This window comes from Gopherus flavomarginatus, chromosome 8 (genome assembly GCF_025201925.1).
Source record: "Gopherus flavomarginatus isolate rGopFla2 chromosome 8, rGopFla2.mat.asm, whole genome shotgun sequence".
NCBI lineage: Eukaryota > Metazoa > Chordata > Testudines > Testudinidae > Gopherus > Gopherus flavomarginatus.
Window position 1 is genome coordinate 41,594,598 of NC_066624.1, and position 9,084 is coordinate 41,603,681.

At 49.4% G+C, this 9,084-nt stretch overlaps 1 non-coding gene across 1 annotated transcript; it reads right to left on the bottom strand.

Annotated features, from left to right (window-relative positions):
• Positions 1–8,167: 8,167 nt before the first annotated feature.
• Positions 8,168–8,239, bottom strand: TRNAE-UUC (transfer RNA glutamic acid (anticodon UUC)). The gene has a single exon. It is a non-coding gene; the product is annotated as a tRNA-Glu (tRNA).
• Between the last annotated feature and the right edge of the window lie 845 nt (positions 8,240–9,084).

Below are 9,084 nucleotides of genomic sequence, written 5' to 3' on the forward strand. Positions count from 1 at the left end.
TAGTAACATGTATTTGGAAATGTAAAAAATAACTAGTGAAATACATTCAAAAATTAATTTGTAATAATTTGAAAATACACTAAACATATTATTTAAAAACATTAAATGCTTTACTGGTATGTATACATTTGCAATTACATAATGGACTGTTCCTGGGTGATGGTGATGGTTGGTGCCAATGGGCTGCTGTTGCCCAGGGCTGGGTGGGGAGCTGGGCTCTGGGTTGGGGGGTGCCTGGCTCACAGGGGCTGGACTCAGGGCAGTGGGGAGATGGGGTTGGGGGGTGTCCAGCTCACAGGGGCTGGACTCAGAGCTGGGGGTCAGGGCTGTGGGGGGATGGTGCTGGGGGGGTGGCCAGCTCAAAGTGGCTGGGTTCAGAGCTGGGGGTCAGGGCTGTGGGGAGGATGGGGCTGGGGGGTGTCTGGCTCAGAGGGGCTGGACTCGGAGCTGGGAGTCAGGGCTAGGGAGAGGATGGGAATGGGGTCGGGGTGCTGGCTCAGAGGGGCTGGGCTCAGAGCTGAGAGTCAGGGCTGGGGAGGGGATGGGGATGGGGTCAGGGGATGCTGGCTCAGAGGGGCTGGGCTTGGAGCTGGGGGTCAGGGCTGGGGGGGATGGGGCCGGGGGGGTGCCCAGGTCAGAGGGGCTGGGCTCAGAGCTGAGAGTCAGGGCTGGGGGGGTGATGGGGATGGGGTCGGGGGCTGTTGGCTCAGAGGGGCTGAGCTTGGAGCTGGGGGTCAGGGCTGGGGGGGGGATGGGGCCGGGGGGGTGCCCAGGTCAGAGGGGCTGGGCTCGGAGTTGGGGGTCAGGGCTGGGGGGGGATGGGCTTGGGGGGGTGCCCAGCTCTGGCCTCTGTCCCTTACCATGCCGCTTACCCCCTCTCCCGGACAGCGCTGCAGTGCCGTGGTGTCTCCAGCAGGGTCTGAGTTCCCGCCGCTCGGCTGCAGCTCGCAGCCCCGCCCCCTTACCAGCTGAGACACCGGGAGATGGGGAAAGACGTAGGCGGGGGGGAGCCTCCGACATACTCATAGGGGCCCCTGTGGGGCCAGGGGAAAATTGCCCCACTTGCTACTCCCCCCGGCAGCCCTGACTCAGGAAGCCCTTCTCGCCGCTGCCGCAGCCTGGGCTCGGCTCCAGGGGCCCTTCCTCCCTCCCGGCTCCTCACCCACTCTGCGGCAGCGGTGAGAGGGGCTCCCGGAATGTGTGAGGAGCCAGGGAGGGAGGGAGGTGGGGCCCAGGTTGCAGGGAGGGAGGAGGGGCCCTGCTGCCGCTGCCGCTCCGAGTCTCCCCAGGGCCGCATGGTGTTTCCCTGAGTGGGCTGTGCAGCCCACTGCCAGGCTGGGCTGGGGGCGTGGATCCCGGCTCGCGCGCTGACAGGGCAAGTGGCTGCGCCAGGGTCGTCTCCCGGCAATGCCGCCCCAAGCAAAAAAAAATAAATAAATAAAAAAGGGGGTGGAGTGCTGCCCCTTAGAAAGTGCCGCCCCCTAGAAAGTGCCGCCCCAAGCACATAGATTCATAGACTCACATGCTTGGAGGGCTGGTGCCTAGAGCCGGTCCTGAGCACAAGAGACATAACAGGCAGGCAGGAGAAAAGGTGAGAGGGAATAAAAGAAAGTAGCAGGAGCTGCAGGGAGAGAGAGAAGAAGGATCTTATTTACCTCTCAAGCACCCCCAGGAGCCTGGACTGATTAACACCCACGTCTCAGGGAGCTTCCTGATTTCTGCTGCTTCTCTGAACCCACCTGAGCAGAACAGGCAGTCAACTGAAGTAGTAGGAGCCAGTTAGGCCCTCAAGACGCTGATATCGTCCCTCATTCAGGCCCTGCTACCAGCCTGCTTATTTGTGCCCTTTAATTATGTGTTGAGAGCCACTATAGCTGGCAAAGAACGGCAGTCAGGAGTGAAAGAAGAAAATGCCCCTCTGGGGCAGCATTCAGAAAAAGAAAGAAAGCAAAGGAAGCTTTTCTATCTAAGCAAATAGGAGCTCTCCCGAGATACATAGACACAAATGCTCACGGTGAACCTTCTGTCCCCAGTGAGGATGTGAGTGGTGAGGAGATGCCTGATCTTCCAGTTAGTCAGAGTGCAGATGACCTGGCAGCTGCAGCAGCATCCATATCTCCATCTCAAATGGATGTAACCATGCACATTCCTGAAGAATAGTGTAGATCAGAGAAGAGTGTGGTGGAAGTGCAAGAAACAGCTGCTGCTGAGGTTAGTTCCTTAAGTCAAGATGATCCAGGACTGTGGACCCACTTGAGCAGTAGCCTGAGGGATTTCCTTGTACTGCATGGGCCACAGCAAGTGAAAAACTTCATGTTCCCCAAAGACAATGAAAACAGAAGTTTCCATCCAACACATTACTGGCGTGAAATTCCCAATGGTGACAAAGTGGAGAGGCCATGGCTTATGTACTCAAAACCCCAGAATGCTGCATACTGTTTTTGTGGCAAACTCTTCCAGTCTAATGTTCCAGCCACATGGGGTTCTACAGGAACAAAGAACTGGAAAAATCTGGCTAGAAATCTGACATGCCATGAGAAGGCAGCAAATCACCAGAGAGCATTCCATAGGTGGAAAGAGCTTGAGATGAGACTAAGATTAAAGGCCACCATAGATAATCAGCATCAAGAGAAGATTGCATCAGAGTCTCTTTACTGGCAAAATGTTCTGAAAAGGCTCATTGCCATTGTGAGAATGCTTGCTACCCAAAACCTGGCACTGCATGGCACTTCAGATCAGATGTGTGTACCAAACAATGGAAACTTCCTTAAAATTGTGGAGCTGATGGCTGAGTTTGATGCTGTACTCCAGGAGCATCTAAGAAGAGTCACCACCCAAGAAATGTGCACACACCACTACCTTGGAAAAACAATTCAAAATGAGATCATGCATTTACTGGCAACAAAAGTCAAACAGATATTAATCTGTTATTCTGCACACCTGACATCAGCCATACAGAACAAGTGACTTTAATGGTGCATTTTGTAACAACAACAGAACTGAGTGAAAATGTCCCTGCAATGGTGACTGTCAGAGAGCATTTTCTAGAATTTATTGACATTGATGATACTACAGGAGCTGGTATGACAAATGTGCTTCTTAAGAAGCTGAAAGGTATGGGAATTGCGATAGCTGACATGATAGGCGCCGACTCCGTAGGTGCTCTGGTGCTGGAGCACCCATGGGGAAAAATGAGTGAGTGCTCTGCACCCACTGGCAGCTTCCCGCCCCAGCTCACCTCCACCTCCGCTCTGCCTTTGCCTCCTCCCCTGAGCGCATCGTTGCATCCTGCTTCTCCCCCCTCTCTCCCAGCGCTTGCACCGCAAAACAGCTGTTTCGCATGGCAAGCCCTGGGAGGGAGGGGGTGGAGGAGGAACATGGCGCACACGGAGTGCTCGGGGAAGAGGTGGGGCTGGAGATTTGGGGAAGGGTCCAATAGGGGCAGGGAGGGGGCAGAGGTGGTGTGGGGCTGTGGGCGGGAGGGTGCAAGCACCCTCCAGAGCCAAGGAAAGTTGGTACCTGTGGCTGACTTTAGAAGTCAGGGCTACAATAATGGTGTCAACATGAGAGGAAAGAACAGTGGAGTGCAGACACGGATCTGAGAGTTAAACACTTGAGCTTTTTTTGTCCCATAGAGTTCTCATTCATTGAACTTGGTGGTCAGTGATGCAGCATCAACTTCTAGTGAGACTGCTGAATTTTTTAAAGTAATTCAAAGCATTTGTATTTTTCTCTGCATCAACTCATCGATGGGAAATTTTGAAGCAACATCTGGGAACATCCTCTCTGACACTGAAGCCACTGAGTGCCACACGATGGGAAAGTTGAGTGGAGGCGATAAAGCCTATCAAACACCAAATTGGGAAGATAGATGATGCCATAGTTGCCATTATGGAGGATAATGCTATGACAGGAACTGTTCATGGGAGAACAGTGGCAGAGGGAAATGGAATCACCAGAAACATACATAACTTCAAATTTCTGTGTGGCTTAGTGTTGTGGCACGACACACTGTTAGAAATAAATGTTGTGAGCAAGAGACTCCAAGGTGTTGACCTTGATATATCTGGAGCAATGGAACAACTGGACAAAGCAAAGTCATACCTACAGTCTTACCGGTCAGATGAGGGATTTCAAAATATACTGAAGAGTGCACAGAAGTTGGCAGAGGAACTTCACACTAAAGCTATTGTCCCATCCATTCAAGAATACAAGAGTCACCGAAGAAGAAGACATTTTGATTACGAAGCACAGGATAATCTCATAAGAAACCCCAAACAACAATTCAAAGTTGAATTCTTTAACCAGGTGCTAGATTGTGCAATACAGTCAGTTGAAGAACATTTCATGCAGCTCAAGGAACACAGCAGTATATTTGGGATGTTGAGTGATATTCCAAAACTCCTCACTATACCTGAAGAAGACCTACACCAGCAATGCAGGGCACTAGAGACAGTGTTGACACATGATGACATGAGCAATATTGATGCGAGTGATTTAGGTGATGAACTGAAAGCCCTTTCAAGATACATTTCAGCAGGATCAACTCCAAAGGCTGTTCTAGAATATAAGTGCACAAATAAGATGACCACCCTCTTTCCAAATGCTTTTGTTGCTCTGTGCATACTTCTAACACTTCCTTTAACAGTTGCTAGTCGAGAACACAGCTTCTCCAAGCTGAAGTTAATAAAAACACATCTACGCTCCATAATGACACAGGAGAGGCTGGTCGGCCTTGCAACCATCTCAACAGAGCATGAGCTGGCCCAGGCTGTGGACATTCAGGAAGCACTTCAAATCTTTGCAACCAAGAAGGCATGGAAAGCACCTCTTTAATTAGTCAAACAGATAAAAATACCAGTGTTTACTATGCAGACAAGAAAAGTTACATTTGCTGTTCAGGCATTTGAAAGTTAAGTGTTACTTAAAATTTTTGAATAAGGCATTTTAAGTTAGTTCTCCTTTATTGGGGTAGGTAGCAGAGCAGTGCCAAGAGAGAAGTAGAACAGGAAGAAGGCAGAACTGAGACCTTTAAAAGTTTTGGCCCAAGCGAGGGGGCATGGGGGTGTCATTTGAGCCCTCTGCCTCAGGTGCCAAAATGTTGTGGGCTGGCCCTGCACGTCCATGCAGCCCCTGGGGGAGGGGGGGAAGAGGGGTCTTTGCGCTGCCCTCACCTCCAGGCACCGACCCCCACAGCTCCCATTGGCTGGGAATGGGGAACCGTGGCCAATGGATCTTCAGAGGAGGTACCCGTAGGGAAGGGCAGCACGTGGAGCCCTTTGCCCACCTCCCACTGCCAGAGGCCACAGGGACGTGGTGCTGGCTGCTTCCAGGAGTGGTGTGGCGCGGGGCCAGGGCCCACGGGAAGCCTGTCTTAGCCCCACTGCATGCTGCTGCTACTCCGGAGCCGCTCCAGGTAATGGGTGCTGGGGCGGAGCCCACACCCTGCACCCCTCCTGCACCCCCCACCCCTCCTGCACCCCAACCCCCTGTCCTAATCCTCCTGCTGCACCCCTCCTGCACCTCAACCCCCTGCCACACCCTTCTGCACCCCAACCCCCTGCCCTGGGCCCCCTTATACACCTAGCACTCCTCCTGTGCCCCAACCCTGTGCCCTGAGTCCCTTCCTGCACACTGCATCCCCTCCCACATCCTGCACTCCCTCCTGCATCCCAACCCCCTGCCCCAGCCCTACATTGATGGCTCTGCATGCAATTTCCCTACCCAGATGTGGCCCTCAGGCCAAAAAGTTTGCCCACCTCTGTCCTAGAGACTGTTCCAAAACCGATTCCATAGCACCAATGACCTTGATGATGGGACACTAGATAGCGATGGCTCTGAGTTACTATAGAGAATTCTTTCCCAGGTGGCTGGCTGTCTAGTGGATCTTGCCCACATGTTCAGGGTCTAACTGACTGGCCTATTTGGAGTTGAGAAGGAATTTTCCTCCAGGTCAGATTGGCAGCTAGGGGTTTTTAGCATTGCTCTGCAGCATTCAGCATGGGTCAGTTGCAAGTTTAAACTAATGTAAATGGGGAATTCTCTGTAACTTTGAAGTCTTTAAATCATGATTTTCAGACTTCAATAACTCAACCAGTGGTTATGGGTCTATTACAGGAATGTGTGGGTGAAGTTCTATGGCCTACAATTGCAGGAGATCAGACTGATCATGATGGTCCCTACTGTAGCTTTACAGCCTCTGAGTCTGAGCACTGATCCTGTGGATCTGTGACACATGGCTACACTCAAAAGTGGCACCAGTATAGTTAAAGTGGTACAACCGTGTAGTGTAGACACAGTTATACCAGTATAAAGATGCTAATGCCAGACTAGCTTTTTTCCATAAATTTGTATTAAATACCTTTATACTAGCAGCCACACTAGGGCCTGACCTACATTACTAGCTTTGCTAGCATAGCTCTGTAAAAGCAGCAAAGAATCCTGTGGCACCTTATAGACTAACAGATGTTTTGGAGCATGAGCTTTCGTGAGTGAATACCCACTTTGTCGGATGCATGTGGGTATTCACCCATGAAAGCTCATGCTCCAGAATGTCTGTTAGTCTATAAGGTGCCACAGGATTCTTTGCTGCTTTTACAGATCCAGACTAACATGGCTACCCCTCTGATACTTAGCATAGCTCTGTCAGTCAGAGGTGTGATTTGTGCCCAATGTAGTTGTGTCAGCAGCAGCCCTAGTGGTGAAGCAGTTATACTGGTAAAATGGCATTTTTACTGGTATTATTCATTTTGCTAGAGGGGTCTGGAATAAGCTATATGACCAAAAGTGCAGTTTTGCCGGGACAAGTTGTGTCCACACAAGGACCCTTCTGCTGGTGTGGCAAAGCAGCATAGCTATGATGGCAAAACTCTCCTAGGACCTAGTCTACAGGTTATAATGATTAACTGTTTGGGTAGAAAATCATACCCTTAATTGAAGTAATTAAGTAGGTACAAAAACCATTTATGGACCAGGGCTCGTTACCATATATTTACAGTAACACACAACTTTCTATCAGTCTAACTGTATCTACCCTAGGGGTTGTACTAATATAACTCTCCTGGTATAAAATCACACACATCCAGCCTATGCAGATAAATCAGTACAAAAACTGTGTATAAACCAGACCTAAGTGTTAGTGAAGCACTCAGAAAATGTAAAGAAGTGCTTAGTATTGTTGCATTTAAAAGTCAAGAAATACAAAGGGCCAAAATGCTCTCTCTCCATTGTCAGTGATGCAGGAGCTCAGGCAGTAGAGCAGTGTTCACATCTCAGAAGAACATCTGCCCCGGGGATGGCCAAGATTATTCTTCCTTTTTATTTATGTATGTATTTTACTATGAATTCTTTTTCATGTATGTAGATTTTAAGCCCCGGGGGAGGGAGGCGCCTTTTGGTTCTGTATCTGTACAGCGCCTAGCACAACGAGGTTCTCTTCCATGACCTTGGCTCCTCCTGGGCACCACTGCAAAAACCTATAATGCAGGTTCTGCATGGATCCAAAGAAGACAGGGCTGATAAACTGTTTTTGCTTTCAAACATGATCTGTGCCTGAGGTCAGGTGAAAGCAGCCAGCATTTCCAGATGCAGCACCTGGACCTGGGATGGATTTTTGCAGCCGGGGAAGTTAGGAACTGGTCTCCTGATCTCTTCCAATAGCCCTCCTGGGGGAGCTGTACCAAGAAGGGTGAAAGCACCTCAGATCTACCTGAGCAGGATTCCTTAAATCCAGTATGGGCAGTTTGCCAAATAAACTAAAATCATTTATCCCAAACCCGGTACTAAGAGGAAATCAGCGAAGGTATTTGGTATTACCTGCATCTCAGGTTGCAAAGTCAGAGCTCTGAAGAGTCCCTTCCTATTCCAGCAAATAAGAGAGAGCAGGGATCTGTAACACATCCTGTGCCCAGCTGGGCTCCAGAAGGTCCCTTGCGTGGCTCGGGCTATGTACCCTTGCCTGGACCGACGCATCATCGCCATCTAGTGGCCACGTGCCGCCAGCGTCTCGGCTTTGCGCCTTGTTTCCAAGCCCATGTTGCGCGGGTTTTACCTGCTTAAAGCACCGTGGTTCGCCCTTTAAAAAGCAGATTATTTGTTTGGGGGGGTTAGTGTACCTGATTAAATATAATTTTGGAATCAATGTAATTATATGGGTAAAAAGTGAAACTTCCCATACCGGGAGTCGAACCCGGGCCGCCTGGGTGAAAACCAGGAATCCTAACCGCTAGACCATATGGGAGGTGTTGAGAAGTTATTGGATCTGCCTTCCATATAGTTGTACTTTGCTGTTTCATCTGTTTTTCTCATACTGTAATTGATCTGTTAAGTCCATTTCTACTTGCCTTCGGCTCTAGCAAACAAGCCTATGCATCTGAAGAAGTGAGCTGTAGCCCACAAAAGCTTATGCTGAAAGAAATTTGTTAATCTCTAAGGTGCCACAAGTACAGACTAACACGGGTGCTACTCTGAAGCCTGTGAAATGACTGTAGCACTCCCTTATAGTGGCGATAGGCATTAGGGCTAATCATATCACCCGAGGTAAAATTGTCCTCCGTGTCTAAACTGAAGAAAAGTGATCATATGGGGAAAAATTGATGATTCTTGAATAATACTGAGTCTTTGGTAAATGCAAACCTGCAACATTCCTGCCGTGCGTATGCACAAGCCATGTCTAAACAGCTTGATTTGCCCTAATGCACACCATCTAGACATGCCCACATGGGATTATAACAAGCATAGCTTTACATACACCTGTACTCACCCCAGACATAAATTACATTGTATTATCTGTGGTACTGGATGGAATAATAAATATGCTCCCAGGCTGGGCGTGAACTAAAGTCCTGGATTGAGTCACCCATACACCTGGATCCAAATTTTGCAATTGGACTGGTCCAGTCTCTATCATGGGCCGAATCAAAATCTTGGAGCCAAACACTACCAAATGGTGCTGATGTTTGGAAATGTCTTTTTAATGGCTGAGACAAATTCTGTATCCAAACAAAATCTTGGGAAAATCTGGATCCAAACTTTTCAGCTAAGGCTCATTTCTAATATGTATACTTGGGGCCTGATTCTGCAATT